The sequence below is a fragment of the Pleurodeles waltl genome, chromosome 1_2 (assembly GCF_031143425.1).
Source record: "Pleurodeles waltl isolate 20211129_DDA chromosome 1_2, aPleWal1.hap1.20221129, whole genome shotgun sequence".
NCBI classification, from domain to species: Eukaryota; Metazoa; Chordata; class Amphibia; order Caudata; family Salamandridae; genus Pleurodeles; species Pleurodeles waltl.
Window position 1 is genome coordinate 192,005,674 of NC_090437.1, and position 13,367 is coordinate 192,019,040.

Here is a 13,367-nt window from a genome sequence, read left to right on the forward strand (position 1 = left end):
CCTCTATTCTAGTCCCATTAATTAAGAGTTGCTGTCTGTATTTTTGCATGTTAGGCGGCCAGACAGCTAGTGTGGCTAAATCCACCCCACCCTCAGAAACTAGAGTAGCTTCAGTGTGGACCCTGATTTGCTCTGGGCACACTGTTGATCCCACTTGGAGACTAGCCATACCAGTGTTACCTGGATGGGAGTTTGGAGTGGAACCTTTCTTGGGACAGGCCTTGTCTCCAGTTTGGTGTCCATGCTGTTTACAGCTATGACACCAGGCCTTTTTGGGATCAAAGTTTTTACCCTTGTACCCATTGTTTTGTGAAGAGGCTCGGGGCCCACCCTCCTGTGCAGGTTTTTGGGGGCCTGTAGAAGACTCTTTACTATTTTTAGTTTTGGTTGTCTCATCACCCTTCCCCTGGGGAGTCTTTGTGACCCCTTTCTTTTGGTCACCCCCTGTTGAAGTCTTGGACACCCTTGTCTTGACCCAATGGTCCGCCTTCTTTCCCAATTCTTGGGGAGAAATTGGTCCTAGGTCTACCAGATGCTGATGCAGTTTATCATTGAAACAATTACTCAATAGGTGTTCTTTCACAAATAAATTGTACAGCCCATCATAATTACTTACACCACTGCCTTGAATCCAACCATCTAGTGTTTTCACTGAGTAGTCAACAAAGTCAACCCAGGTCTGGCTCGAGGATTTTTGAGCCCCCCTGAACCTAATCCTGTACTCCTCAGTGGAGAATCCAAAGCCCTCAATCAGGGTACCCTTCATGAGGTCATAGGATTCTGCATCTTTTCCAGAGAGTGTGAGGAGTCTATCCCTACACTTTCCAGTGAACATTTCCCAAAGGAGAGCACCCCAGTGAGATCTGTTCACTTTTCTGGTTACACAAGCCCTCTCAAAAGCTGTGAACCATTTGGTGATGTCATCACCATCTTCATATTTTGTCACAATCCCTTTGGGGATTTTTAACATGTCAGGAGAATCTCTGACCCTATTTATATTGCTGCCACCATTGATGGGTCCTAGGCCCATCTCTTGTCTTTCCCTTTCTATGGCTAGGAGCTGTCTCTCTAAAGCCAATCTTTTGGCCATCCTGGCTAACAGGAGGTCATCTTCACTGAGAGCATCCTCAGTGATTTCAGAAATGTGGGACCCTCCTGTGAGGGACTCACTATTTCTGACTAACACAGTTGGAGACAGGACTTGAGGGGTCCTGTTCTCCCTATTTAGGACTGGAGGAGGGACATTGGCCTCCAAGTCACTAATTTCTTCCTCTGTGAGGTCATCATCAGAGGGGTTGGCTTTTTCAAACTCTGCCAACAGCTCCTGGAGCTGAATTTTGGTAGGTCTGGAGCCAATGGTTATTTTTTTGATATTACAGAGAGACCTTAGCTCCCTCATCTTAAGATGGAGGTAAGGTGTGGTGTCGAGTTCCACCACCTGCATCTCTGTATCAGACATTATTCTGCTAAGAGTTGGAATACTTTTTTAAGAATCTAAAACTGTTTCTAGAATCTAATTCAAAACTTTTAACAAACTTTTAAACTCTAAAAAGACAATGCTAAACAGGGACTTAACACACAAGGCCCTAGCAGGACTTTTAAGAATTTAGAAAACTTTCAAATTGCAAAAATGAATTTCTAATGACAATTTTGGAATTTGTCGTGTGATCAGGTATTGGCTGAGTAGTCCAGCAAATGCAAAGTCTTGTACCCCACCGCTGATCCACCAATGTAGGAAGTTGGCTCTGTATGCACTATTTCAAAGTGAGGAATAGTATGCACAGAGTCCAAGGGTTCCCCTTAGAGGTAAGATAGTGGCAAAAAGAGATAATACCAATGCTCTATTTTGTGGTAGTGTGGTCGAGCAGTAGGCTTATCCAAGGAGTAGTGTTAAGCATTTGTTGTACATACACATAGACAATAAATGAGGTACACACACTCAGAGACAAATCCAGCCAATAGGTTTTGTTATAGAAAAATATCTTTTCTTAGTTTATTTTAAGAACCACAGGTTCAAATTCTACATGTAATATCGTATTCGAAAGGTATTGCAGGTGAGTACTTTAGGAACTTCAAATCATCAAAATTGCATGTATACTTTTCAAGTTATTCACAAATAGCTGTTTTAAAAGTGGACACAGTGCAATTTTCACAGTTCCTAGGGGAGGTAAGTATTTGTTAGGTTAACCAGGTAAGTAAGACACTTACAGGGCTTAGTTCTTGGTCCAAGGTAGCCCACCGTTGGGGGTTCAGAGCAACCCCAAAGTCACCACACCAGCAGCTCAGGGCCGGTCAGGTGCAGAGTTCAAAGTGGTGCCCAAAACACATAGGCTAGAATGGAGAGAAGGGGGTGCCCCGGTTCCGGTCTGCTTGCAGGTAAGTACCCGCGTCTTCGGAGGGCAGACCAGGGGGGTTTTGTAGGGCACCGGGGGGGACACAAGCCCACACAGAAAGTTCACCCTCAGCGGCGCGGGGGCGGCCGGGTGCAGTGTAGAAACAAGCGTCGGGTTCGCAATGTTAGTCTATGAGAGATCTCGGGATCTCTTCAGCGCTGCAGGCAGGCAAGGGGGGGGTTCCTCGGGGAAACCTCCACTTGGGCAAGGGAGAGGGACTCCTGGGGGTCACTTCTCCAGTGAAAGTCCGGTCCTTCAGGTCCTGGGGGCTGCGGGTGCAGGGTCTCTCCCAGGCGTCGGGACTTTGGATTCAAAGAGTCGCGGTCAGGGGAAGCCTCGGGATTCCCTCTGCAGGCGGCGCTGTGGGGGCTCAGGGGGGGACAGGTTTTGGTACTCACAGTATCAGAGTAGTCCTGGGGTCCCTCCTGAGGTGTCGGGTCTCCACCAGCCGAGTCGGGGTCGCCGGGTGCAGTGTTGCAAGTCTCACGCTTCTTGCGGGGAGCTTGCAGGGTTCTTTAAAGCTGCTGGAAACAAAGTTGCAGCCTTTCTTGGAGCAGGTCCGCTGTCCTCGGGAGTTTCTTGTCTTTTCGAAGCAGGGGCAGTCCTCAGAGGATGTCGAGGTCGAGGTCGCTGGTCCCTTCGGAAGGCGTCGCTGGAGCAGGATCTTTGGAAGGCAGGAGACAGGCCGGTGAGTTTCTGGAGCCAAGGCAGTTGTCGTCTTCTGGTCTTCCGCTGCAGGGGTTTTCAGCTGGGCAGTCCTTCTTCTTGTAGTTGCAGGAATCTAATTTTCTAGGGTTCAGGGTAGCCCTTAAATACCAAATTTAAGGGCGTGTTTAGGTCTGGGGGGTTAGTAGCCAATGGCTACTAGCCCTGAGGGTGGGTACACCCTCTTTGTGCCTCCTCCCAAGGGGAGGGGGTCACAATCCTAACCCTATTGGGGGAATCCTCCATCTGCAAGATGGAGGATTTCTAAAAGTCAGAGTCACCTCAGCTCAGGACACCTTAGGGACTGTCCTGACTGGCCAGTGACTCCTCCTTGTTTTTCTCATTATTTTCTCCGGCCTTGCCGCCAAAAGTGGGGCCTGGCCGGAGGGGGCGGGCAACTCCACTAGCTGGAGTGTCCTGCTGGGTTGGCACAAAGGAGGTGAGCCTTTGAGGCTCACCGCCAGGTGTGACAATTCCTGCCTGGGGGAGGTGTTAGCATCTCCACCCAGTGCAGGCTTTGTTACTGGCCTCAGAGTGACAAAGGCACTCTCCCCATGGGGCCAGCAACATGTCTCGGTTTGTGGCAGGCTGCTAAAACTAGTCAGCCTACACAGACAGTCGGTTAAGTTTCAGGGGGCACCTCTAAGGTGCCCTCTGGGGTGTATTTTACAATAAAATGTACACTGGCATCAGTGTGCATTTATTGTGCTGAGAAGTTTGATACCAAACTTCCCAGTTTTCAGTGTAGCCATTATGGTGCTGTGGAGTTCGTGTTTGACAAACTCCCAGACCATATACTCTTATGGCTACCCTGCACTTACAATGTCTAAGGTTTTGCTTAGACACTGTAGGGGTACCATGCTCATGCACTGGTACCCTCACCTATGGTATAGTGCACCCTGCCTTAGGGCTGTAAGGCCTGCTAGAGGGGTGTCTTACCTATACTGCATAGGCAGTGAGAGGCTGGCATGGCACCCTGAGGGGAGTGCCATGTCGACTTACTCGTTTTGTCCTCACTAGCACACACAAGCTGGCAAGCAGGGTGTCTGTGCTGAGTGAGAGGTCTCCAGGGTGGCATAAGACATGCTGCAGCCCTTAGAGACCTTCCTTGGCATCAGGGCCCTTGGTACTAGAAGTACCAGTTACAAGGGACTTATCTGGATGCCAGGGTCTGCCAATTGTGGATACAAAAGTACAGGTTAGGGAAAGAACACTGGTGCTGGGGCCTGGTTAGCAGGCCTCAGCACACTTTCAATTGTAAACATAGCATCAGCAAAGGCAAAAAGTCAGGGGGCAACCATGCCAAGGAGGCATTTCCTTACAACTCCCCAGTGCTAAACGTGGCAAAAAAACTCTGAGATTGTAAAAAAAAAAAAAAAAAAAGTATTTTAGCACATGTAGCATTTTAGCTCCAGCTCTCGATCTATATATAACAAGGGTTGTAAATGCCAAATTGACTTGGCTATAGCAGTCAAAGGTTGTTGGCCATTCCAGTCTTTGAAATCCAGTAAAGTAGATATAGAACTATTTTTGTCTTTTGTGCAAGGGTCGTATCAGCAACTTGAAGTGATTGCTTATGTCTGGGGGGCGGTGTTGAAATCCCAAACATACAAGGGTGCAGGATATCTCTTCCTTGCACATTATTTCATTTTTGTGACACAGGGACGGAGTCTTCGAGTCCTAAAATACCTGCCAATCATCTTTTTTGATGTTGACTGCAGCCAGTCAAATCTTATCTTGTGATCATCTTTCTCACAGTACTACAGTGGTGTGAAATATCTATACATTTTGAACCACAATTTCTCGAAAACTAATGAACAATTTTACACCAAATGACAAGAAGTATGCTTTCTGTGTAAAGATCTAGCTTTCTGCCAAATTTTGTGTAATTGAATTCAGCCGTTTTGTAGCAGTTTCTAAGGTTTCTATGCGAAAACTGCATAGGTAACATGTATTTTGCCTCCCCTTTACCCCTGTTTCCCTACCCCCGCTTGTCAGACGGAGCTGAGGTAGATTAACCCTTTTTTCTCTAAAGTTTTGTTCAGATTTTTCAGATGGTGCCAAAATTATCAAACCAAAAAATCCATTTGCTATGGAAACTCTGTACTAACTGCAACTGCAACAGAATTATTATATATATATATATATATATATATATATATATATATACACATATATACACATATATACAGTATGGTTTAATTAGATTTATATTCAGGTGAAAAAATGTGCCATAATATAATTGCTTTGTTTGCTCAGTTTAAAAAAAATTAAGTTTTACTGTTTCCTCTTCCTCACGGCGTCTCTCTCTAACTCCTCTCCTTGCCTCCGCATGGGGGTCACTTCTCTTTTTCTCTCCAAGGTCACCTCTCCTTTTCTTCCCTAGGTCACCTGCCAATTTTTCTCCTAGGTCTGTTGTCCCTGTCTCCTCAACATGTTGATAGAACCTGGGGTCCTTTCTCTAATTCTGGGGTCCGATGAATCTTTGGTTCACTGTTCCAAGGTGTAAAGAGTAACAGTCAAATAACTTGAACAGTTTCTGGAGAACCCAAATGTCACATATTAACATTCAGAGTCAACTCATAGGGTTAAAGGGGCTTTGGTACAGACTCAAAGTCATTGTTGCATAAATGAGCCTGAAAACCATAGTGTAAATATATAAAATCACCAAAGGAGAATTAAAGCTTTATGCAATGTTAAACCTAGTTAGCATATACAAGACTAAAACTTTGATTTCCACAATGCAGAAAAAGCATGTGGTTCTTGGTCACTGAAACCAAGTTCTCCTGCCTAGTCATTTAAATTAAAACCGGACTATTCTGATTCTAAAGAGTATATGAGGATGGTCTGCAAACAGAAATTCGGTAGAATAGTCTGTTAAGAGATGTGCAGTGGTGTTAAGCCACATAGAAAATATGAGGTCTGTATCTCAGAAGGGTCCGTCGGGCTCTAGGGATATGAAAATAATCTAGTCTCTCACTAACTAAACCTTCCTTACATCACAGTTTCCCAAGACAATGACATAACTGTCGAACTTCTGATCTTGATACTCTTTGGTCTCAGCATTTCAAAAGGGTTACGACTGCCAAGCTTCCAGAATACCCCTCTTTATTCTCACATACCTTGGCTCAGGCTTTATCTCTCACGGACAATAAGCATCTTGTTGACTCCATCTCTTCTCCTAACACCTCCATCTGGAAACAAACATTTAAGAAAAACAACTCCACCTTGAAAGTTAACTGTAAAAAGAAAATCATATGTGTAGACCTTCACTCCAGCCAAGTTAATAAAACACAAATATACTTCCAGATTAAACGAATTCTAAACATTTCATGTGAGAATACACAAAATGATTATGCAAATTAATACTTTTAAAGCGTTGGTTTCAAATAGATAATCATAAAACGTTACTTGAATGTTTTATCCAAAGATGCACTCTACTCATATGCTTTTCAGTGCAGAAATTATATAAAATCATATTAAATGTTAAACAAAATGTAATCACCAAATTGTGACCACCAGAAAATGACCACCCTTTCACGTTCTTGTTTAAGAGACGTAGTGGCACAGCCAAGCTACGCTCTTTCAGCATTTTCTTCCTCCTGCCTTGTGTACCTCTCACCAATCCCACTTGATTTCTCTGTCTCCTCTGCCCTCTATCCTCTTTCCCCTCCACTTTTCTTTCTCCACTCCCTTGCTCCGCCTCATGGTTGCCAGGAAAAGTAAATGAATTGGAAAAGTATTCCTGATTAATTATAAAAATGGGATGGGAGACCATATGCTCAGGCAAGGATGATATTTGTGACACTCAATTAGAAAAACATCTTTAGATGAGCAGTCAAGAATGGAGTAGATTTGTTGATATTCATATACACCTTTCTGAATCTCACACCGCTAGTGAAAAACATGCGTCAAGTAGGCTTGTACTCTTGGAACAAAGGTGACTCCACTGATTTGAAATTAACCTTCTCACCAAGAAAGATTCACAACTCTGCCTTATTCTCACCATTATGCTTCAATATATTGAATGCCCATTAGTTCAAGCGGTGCCGAAAACACCCTAGAACCCCTGCACACTCTTCACTATCTACTTAAAGGGGTAAGCCTTGGGTGAAAATGATCCCTCCCCCTTCATGAGTTGAACCTAAAGTTAAAAACCCAACAACTGCTTGCTAGCTTTGGCTAAAAAACAGGATCTCTTCGTACAAAGACCAGGGGCGTTGTCAACCCCACTTTAACAGCTGCAGCGGTGGTGGCGTTCTTTATGGTCCTTTTGTGTCTGCATCTCGGCAAACAAAACCTAATAACTAACAAACTAAAGGAGTAAAACATTAGTATTAGAGCAGGCATTAGCAAGGAAGAATGAAAGATGGGTAAATAGAAACGGGAAAGAAGAAAGAAATATTGAAATGAAGGGTGTAAGGGAGGATGGGTGAGTGGGTGAAAGGACGAGAGAATGGATAGATTGACATATGGATGGATAAGTGGCTGAATGGATAAGTGGATGGACAGATGAAAGAAAGACAGCGTAGATGGGTGGCTAAAAATGGCAAATTAAAGGGATGGATGGGTAGGTGAATGGATGGATAAAAATGGCAAAGTAAAGGGTTGGATGGATGGATAGGCGAGTGGACAGGTAAAATGTTGGAGAGCAAAAGGATGGATGGGTGGATGGAAAGGTAAAATGGCAGAGTAAAAGGGATAGATGTATGAGGGAGTGAACGAATGACTAAATGCATGGCAGAGTGGATGGATGGGTGAATAGATGCCAGAGTGGATGGATTTGTGGATTGGTCACGTAGGGTCTCATTATCCTATTGAGACTACTGGATGCCTAAGATTGCTTGAGATGTCTTTTCTTCCTCAGGGCTGATAGCCTAATTCTGATCTCACTTGTGTGCATCGTACCACTACAAACGGACTGTAATTTAAGTCTGAGGATTGGCTTGGGAGGAGATTGTATGTTTAAAAGAGTGATTGGGAAGTCTTCTAACTCTTCTGTGTGAAAGTAGTGTATAACAACCAATTCTGTGTTGATTCAAACTTGTCTGTGTTTCATTACTGGTCATTTTTTTGTCCACTGTCTTTCCATTGTGGTTAATTTAGGAAATTCAACATTTGCTCCATCAATATTATTTGTAAGCCTGTGTATCCCCCAAATGCTGATGGCAAACCACCTTTAACTCCCAAAGGTCTCTCCTAGAAATTTGGACAATTAATGACCCCACCCATCAAGATTCCAGAGCTGTTTTAGATTCAAAGTAACAGTTGCCAAATGCAAACATCATCACAAGTCGAGTTCACTTCTGCAGGGAAAAGGGCAATAGTTGGTAGTATGCCACCTATTCTGTGATTTCACGTGCACAGCGCTTGCGCTGTGCTTACAAAATCACTTGTAAATATATATATTTTTTTAATCTTAAAAGGGGCTTACAGCCCACCCACTGGTTACCATTGGTTGGCTTTGGAGCTTACAGCCTGCCTATTCCTTACCATTGCTTTTCTTCGCTGGCACTCTCATTTTCTTGTTTCTCATTGGTCAGCAGCATCAGGGTAACGTCCATCAGGTTTCACTTCCTCTTTCTTCTTCCTGGCGGTTGACTGTTGCCAGGAGCTTGAATCAAGTGCAGTTTTTGGTCAGTAGCCAGTGTCCTTCCACTGGGCGCATGCTTCTCAAGGTACTTTTTTCAGTTGGGTTTTAGCACTTCATAAGAGTGGATGTGTTTTCTGATGAGTTTCCCTTCCGCATTGTTACTTGCAATCAGAGCCCCCAAGTTATTGTTTGCACCAGCCCCATGCACACTCTTATAAGCAACAAGTAAACATTCAACCCGTACTTTTACAGGGCAGTTCTTGACTATATCATTTTCTGGCTTGCCCACCTCTAGCGCGATGTGTGCTGTTTACTAAGCAGCGTATCTTCTTTGCATTTACAGTGACTTATGTGTCCTTCTGTATTCAAAAAGAGAAGTCCCTTAATATGTGGCTGTATATTTTCAGTAATTTGCTTCACACATTTTGATGCACACATTGAGAGACTGGTGAAACCCACTAATGATAGTAATTCATGTCATGCAGTACTAGCCTTTTAGGTGCCAGTTTACCTGCACTCCAGTCCAGAATTTATTTCAGGGCCTTGCTGAATGTGCTTGCACACTAATAAAATTGTGTTCCAAAGTGCAAATGATTTATCACGCTAGGCTTTAATTTACACCAGAACTGTAGCTGCTGAGCTTCCCAGTCACACATTAGGGGAGAGGATGCGGTGTGATGGGCAGATATGACTTTGGAACTGGGGGAACCAGGTCCGATTCTCTGCGTCAGCTCAACATCTTGTGATTTTGTGCAATTCACTAAATCTTATGAATGGTGCACTCTAATACCTTTGCGTTGAGTTTGTGCTTTATAAAACTACGGTTGTGGTGGCTATTCAGACTGTAATTAGAGCCCTCTCAATCATAGATATAAAACATAGACTCAGTCACTTTGTAACTACATTACACAAATGGGTCTGCCATCATGAAAATATAACAGTCTATTTGACTGAGGAGAATTATATGGAAACAAAAATAGAATGCTGCACATAATCATTTTCACAATATAATAGGATATCTGTACTTGTGCGCTTCCATGCTTTGTCAAGGGTGTGAAGTGCTCTATAAGTAAATTCGAAAACAATACCATGCTCTTTCAAGGTTGTGAGTAACTGTAGGAGGCTGGCCTGGCTTATAGTGGGTACCTGATGGTACTTACACCTTGTGCCAGGTCCAGTTATCCCTTAGTAGACTAGTAGTGTTCTAGCAGCTTAGGCTGATAGAGGTAGCTATAGCAGAGCAGCTTAGGCTGAACTAGGAGGCATGCAAAGCTCCTACTATACCACTTATATCATATAGGTACTATATCATATGAAACACAATACTCGGGGTTACTAAAAATAAAAGTACTTTATTTTAGTGACAATGTGCCAAAATTATCTCAGAGGATATACTCCCTTAGGAGGTAAGTAAAATACACAAAATAAACACACAAACCAAAATCAGGGAAATAAAACAGTCAGAAAGTAGTGCAAACACTGTAGAATACAATAGGATGCAATAGACCTTGGGGCAACACAATCCATATACTCTGAAAGTGGAATGCGAACCACAAATGGACCCCTAGGCTAGTATAGTGTATAGAGGGTTGCTGGGAGTGTAAGAAAACACTAAGGGTGTCCAAGATACCCCACCCCAAGACCCTGAAAAGTAGGGGTAAAGTAATACTACTTCTCCAAAAACACACTAAACTCGTGATAGAGGATTCAGCAAGACCACATCAGACTGCAAAGCACTGAAGATGGATTTCAGGACCTGAGGACCTGAAAAGGAAGGGGACCAAGTCCAAGAGTCGTGAAAGTGTCCAGCAGGGGCAGGAGCCCACTAAACCCCGGATGAAGGTGCACAATAGCTGCCTCCGGATGGAAGAAGCTGAAGATTCTGCAACAATAAAAGGTGCTAGGAACTTTGTGCAGAAGATGTCCCACGGAGCGCTGAAGGATGCAGTGTTTCATTGGAGAAAGACCGCAAACAAGCCATGCTAGCTGCAAAGGTCGTGGTTGAAGAAAAAGGGTGCTGCCCGGGCCCAGGAAGGACCTGGATGTCGCCACTTGGGAGAGGAGCCAGAGGGGGCCCTCAGCAACACAGAGCGCCCACGCACAAGAAGGCAGCACCTGCAGAAGTCCGTTCACATGGGTTCAAGAAGACTGAGCATGGCAGTCATCTCAACACTACAAAAGAGGGTCTCACGAAGCCGGAGGTCAACTCAGGGAGTTGAGCAATACAGGATGAAGTGCTGGGGACCTGGGCTAGTCTGCACAAAGGTGTCCTTGCAAAAGTGCACAGAAGCCCTAGCAGCTGCAGTTCACGCAGTGCACAAGATTACTGTTTGGAGAAGGGAGGCAAGGACTTACCTCCTCCAAATTTGGACAGTTGGACCACTGGACAGTCTGGGTCACTTGGGTCCACCACCTGTGTTGGAGGGGCCATGCTCGTCAGGATGAGAGGGGTCCCCGAGTACCTGTGACGCTAAAGTTTGGTGCCTGCTGGAGCAGGGGGAAGTTTCCGTCAACCCACAGGAGATTTCTTTGTGGCTTCCAGTGCAGGATGAAGGCAGGCAGCCCCCAAAGCATGCACAACCAGGAAACAGTTGAGAAAGCCGGCAGCATTAGGTGCTACAATGTTGCTGGTAGTCTTCTTGCTACTTTGTTGCAGTTTTGCAGGCTTCCTTGAGCAGTCAGCGGTCGATCCTTGGCAGAAGTCGAAGAGAGGGGTGCAGAGGAACTCTGGTGAATTCTTGCAAGTCGTTATCTGAGGAAAAGCCCACAGGAGAGACCCTAAATAGCCCTCAGAGGAGGATTGGCTACCTAGTCAGGTAAGCACCTATCAGGAGGGGTCTCTGACGTCACTTGCTGGCACTAGTCACACCTCTGGATTCAAGATGGCAGAGGTCTGAGACACACTGGAGGAGCTCTGGGCACCACCCCTGGGGTGGTGATGGACAGGGGAGTGGTCACTCCCCTTTCCTTTGTCCAGTTTCACACCAGAGCAGGGACTGGGGGTTCCCTGAACTGGTGTAGACTGGCTTATGCAAGGAGGGCACCATCTGTGCCCTTCAAAGCATTTCCAGAGACTGGGGGAGGGTACTCCTTCCCAGCCCTTAACACCTATTTCCAAAGGGAGAGTGTGTAACACCCTCTCTCAGAGCAAATTCTTTGTTCTGCCTTCCTGGGACTGGGCTGCCCAGACCCCAGGAGGGCAGAACCCCATCTATGGGGTGGCACAGCGGTAGCTGCAAAGAAACCCCCCAGAGAGCTAGTTTGGCAGTACCCGGGGTCCATAGTGGAGCCCTGGGGATGCATGGGATTGGCACCCCAATACCAGATTTGGCACGGGGGACAATTCCATGATCTTAGACATGTTACATGGCCATATTCGGAGTTACTATTGTGAAGCTACATATAGGTATTGACCCATATGTAGTGCACACGTGTAATGGTGTCCCCGCACTCAAAGTCCAGGGAAATTGCCCTGAACTATGTGGGGACACCTTTGCTAGTGCAAGGGTGCCCTCACATTTAGTAACTTAGCACCTACCCTTCACAGAGTGAGGGTTAGACATATAGGTGACTTATAAGTTACATAAGTGCAGTGTAAAATGGCTGTGAAATAACATGTGTGTTATTTCACTCAGGCTGCAGTGGCAGTCCTGTGTAAGATTTGTCTGAGCTCCTTATGGGTGGCAAAAGAAATACTGCAGCCCATAGGGATCTCGTGACAACCCAATACCCTGGGTACCTAGGTACCATATACTAGGGGATTATAAGGGTGTTCCAGTGTGCCAATTAGAATTGGTGAAAATGGTCACTAGCCTATAGTGACAATTTTAAAGGCAGAGAGAGCATATGCACTGAGGTTCTGGTTAGCAGAGCCTCAGTGACGGAGTTAGTCACTATACAGGTACACACATTCAGGCCACAAACTATGAGCACTGGGGTCCTGGCTAGCAGGATCCCAATGAGACGGGCAAAAACAAACTTGCATACATGTAAAAATGGGGGTTACATGCCAGGCAAGAGGGTACTTTCCTACAGTAACCGGCTGAGCCAGTCTCTGCACATCATTGAGCTGCAATTGTTGAAGACTATTCAAATGCTAACATTAAATAAAGAGTTGAAAAAACAAAGTGACTTAAAATAAATACTGCATTTTTATGTGTTTATGGCTTTTTTGGTTCTAAGAAGGGCTCTTATTTTTATAGTTTATTTTATGCATCTTATCACCAATTGGTTGTCTAATTAATAACCTTATATCTTTGTATTATTAATTATATGTGTGTACCTTTTTCATTCTAATGTTGTTTTTTATTTTAAATGTCTGTTTGTTTGGTTTGTTCTCCAACCCTTGCCCTTTTGCTTAATGTTGCTTGCACTCGCTTTTGCCTCTGTACAACATGTGTAAAAAAAAAAAACATTGTCAAAGCCAGTAGATCTTGCATTGGCTAAACCTATTGGCTGTACCAGTATTTGTGTATATTTGGAATAACATCTTTAAAACAAATACAGCGTGCTGCCTTACATAAGGCAAGTGGCAAAGTGGGAGCATGGGAAATTGTTGTGGATGTTTTGTGAGGAGTGGAAAAAATAAACACTTAAAATATTTATAAACATAAAAGTATTGCATTGATGCATGGATAGTGTATTTTGCATATTGTGAACAGTAATGCCTAAGGCCA

At 44.5% G+C, this 13,367-nt stretch overlaps 1 protein-coding gene across 3 annotated transcripts in view; it reads left to right on the top strand.

Annotated features, from left to right (window-relative positions):
- GNE (glucosamine (UDP-N-acetyl)-2-epimerase/N-acetylmannosamine kinase) overlaps positions 1 to 13,367 on the top strand; it is a 278,480-nt gene that overhangs the window by 124,268 nt on the left and 140,845 nt on the right. The window lies entirely within an intron of this gene.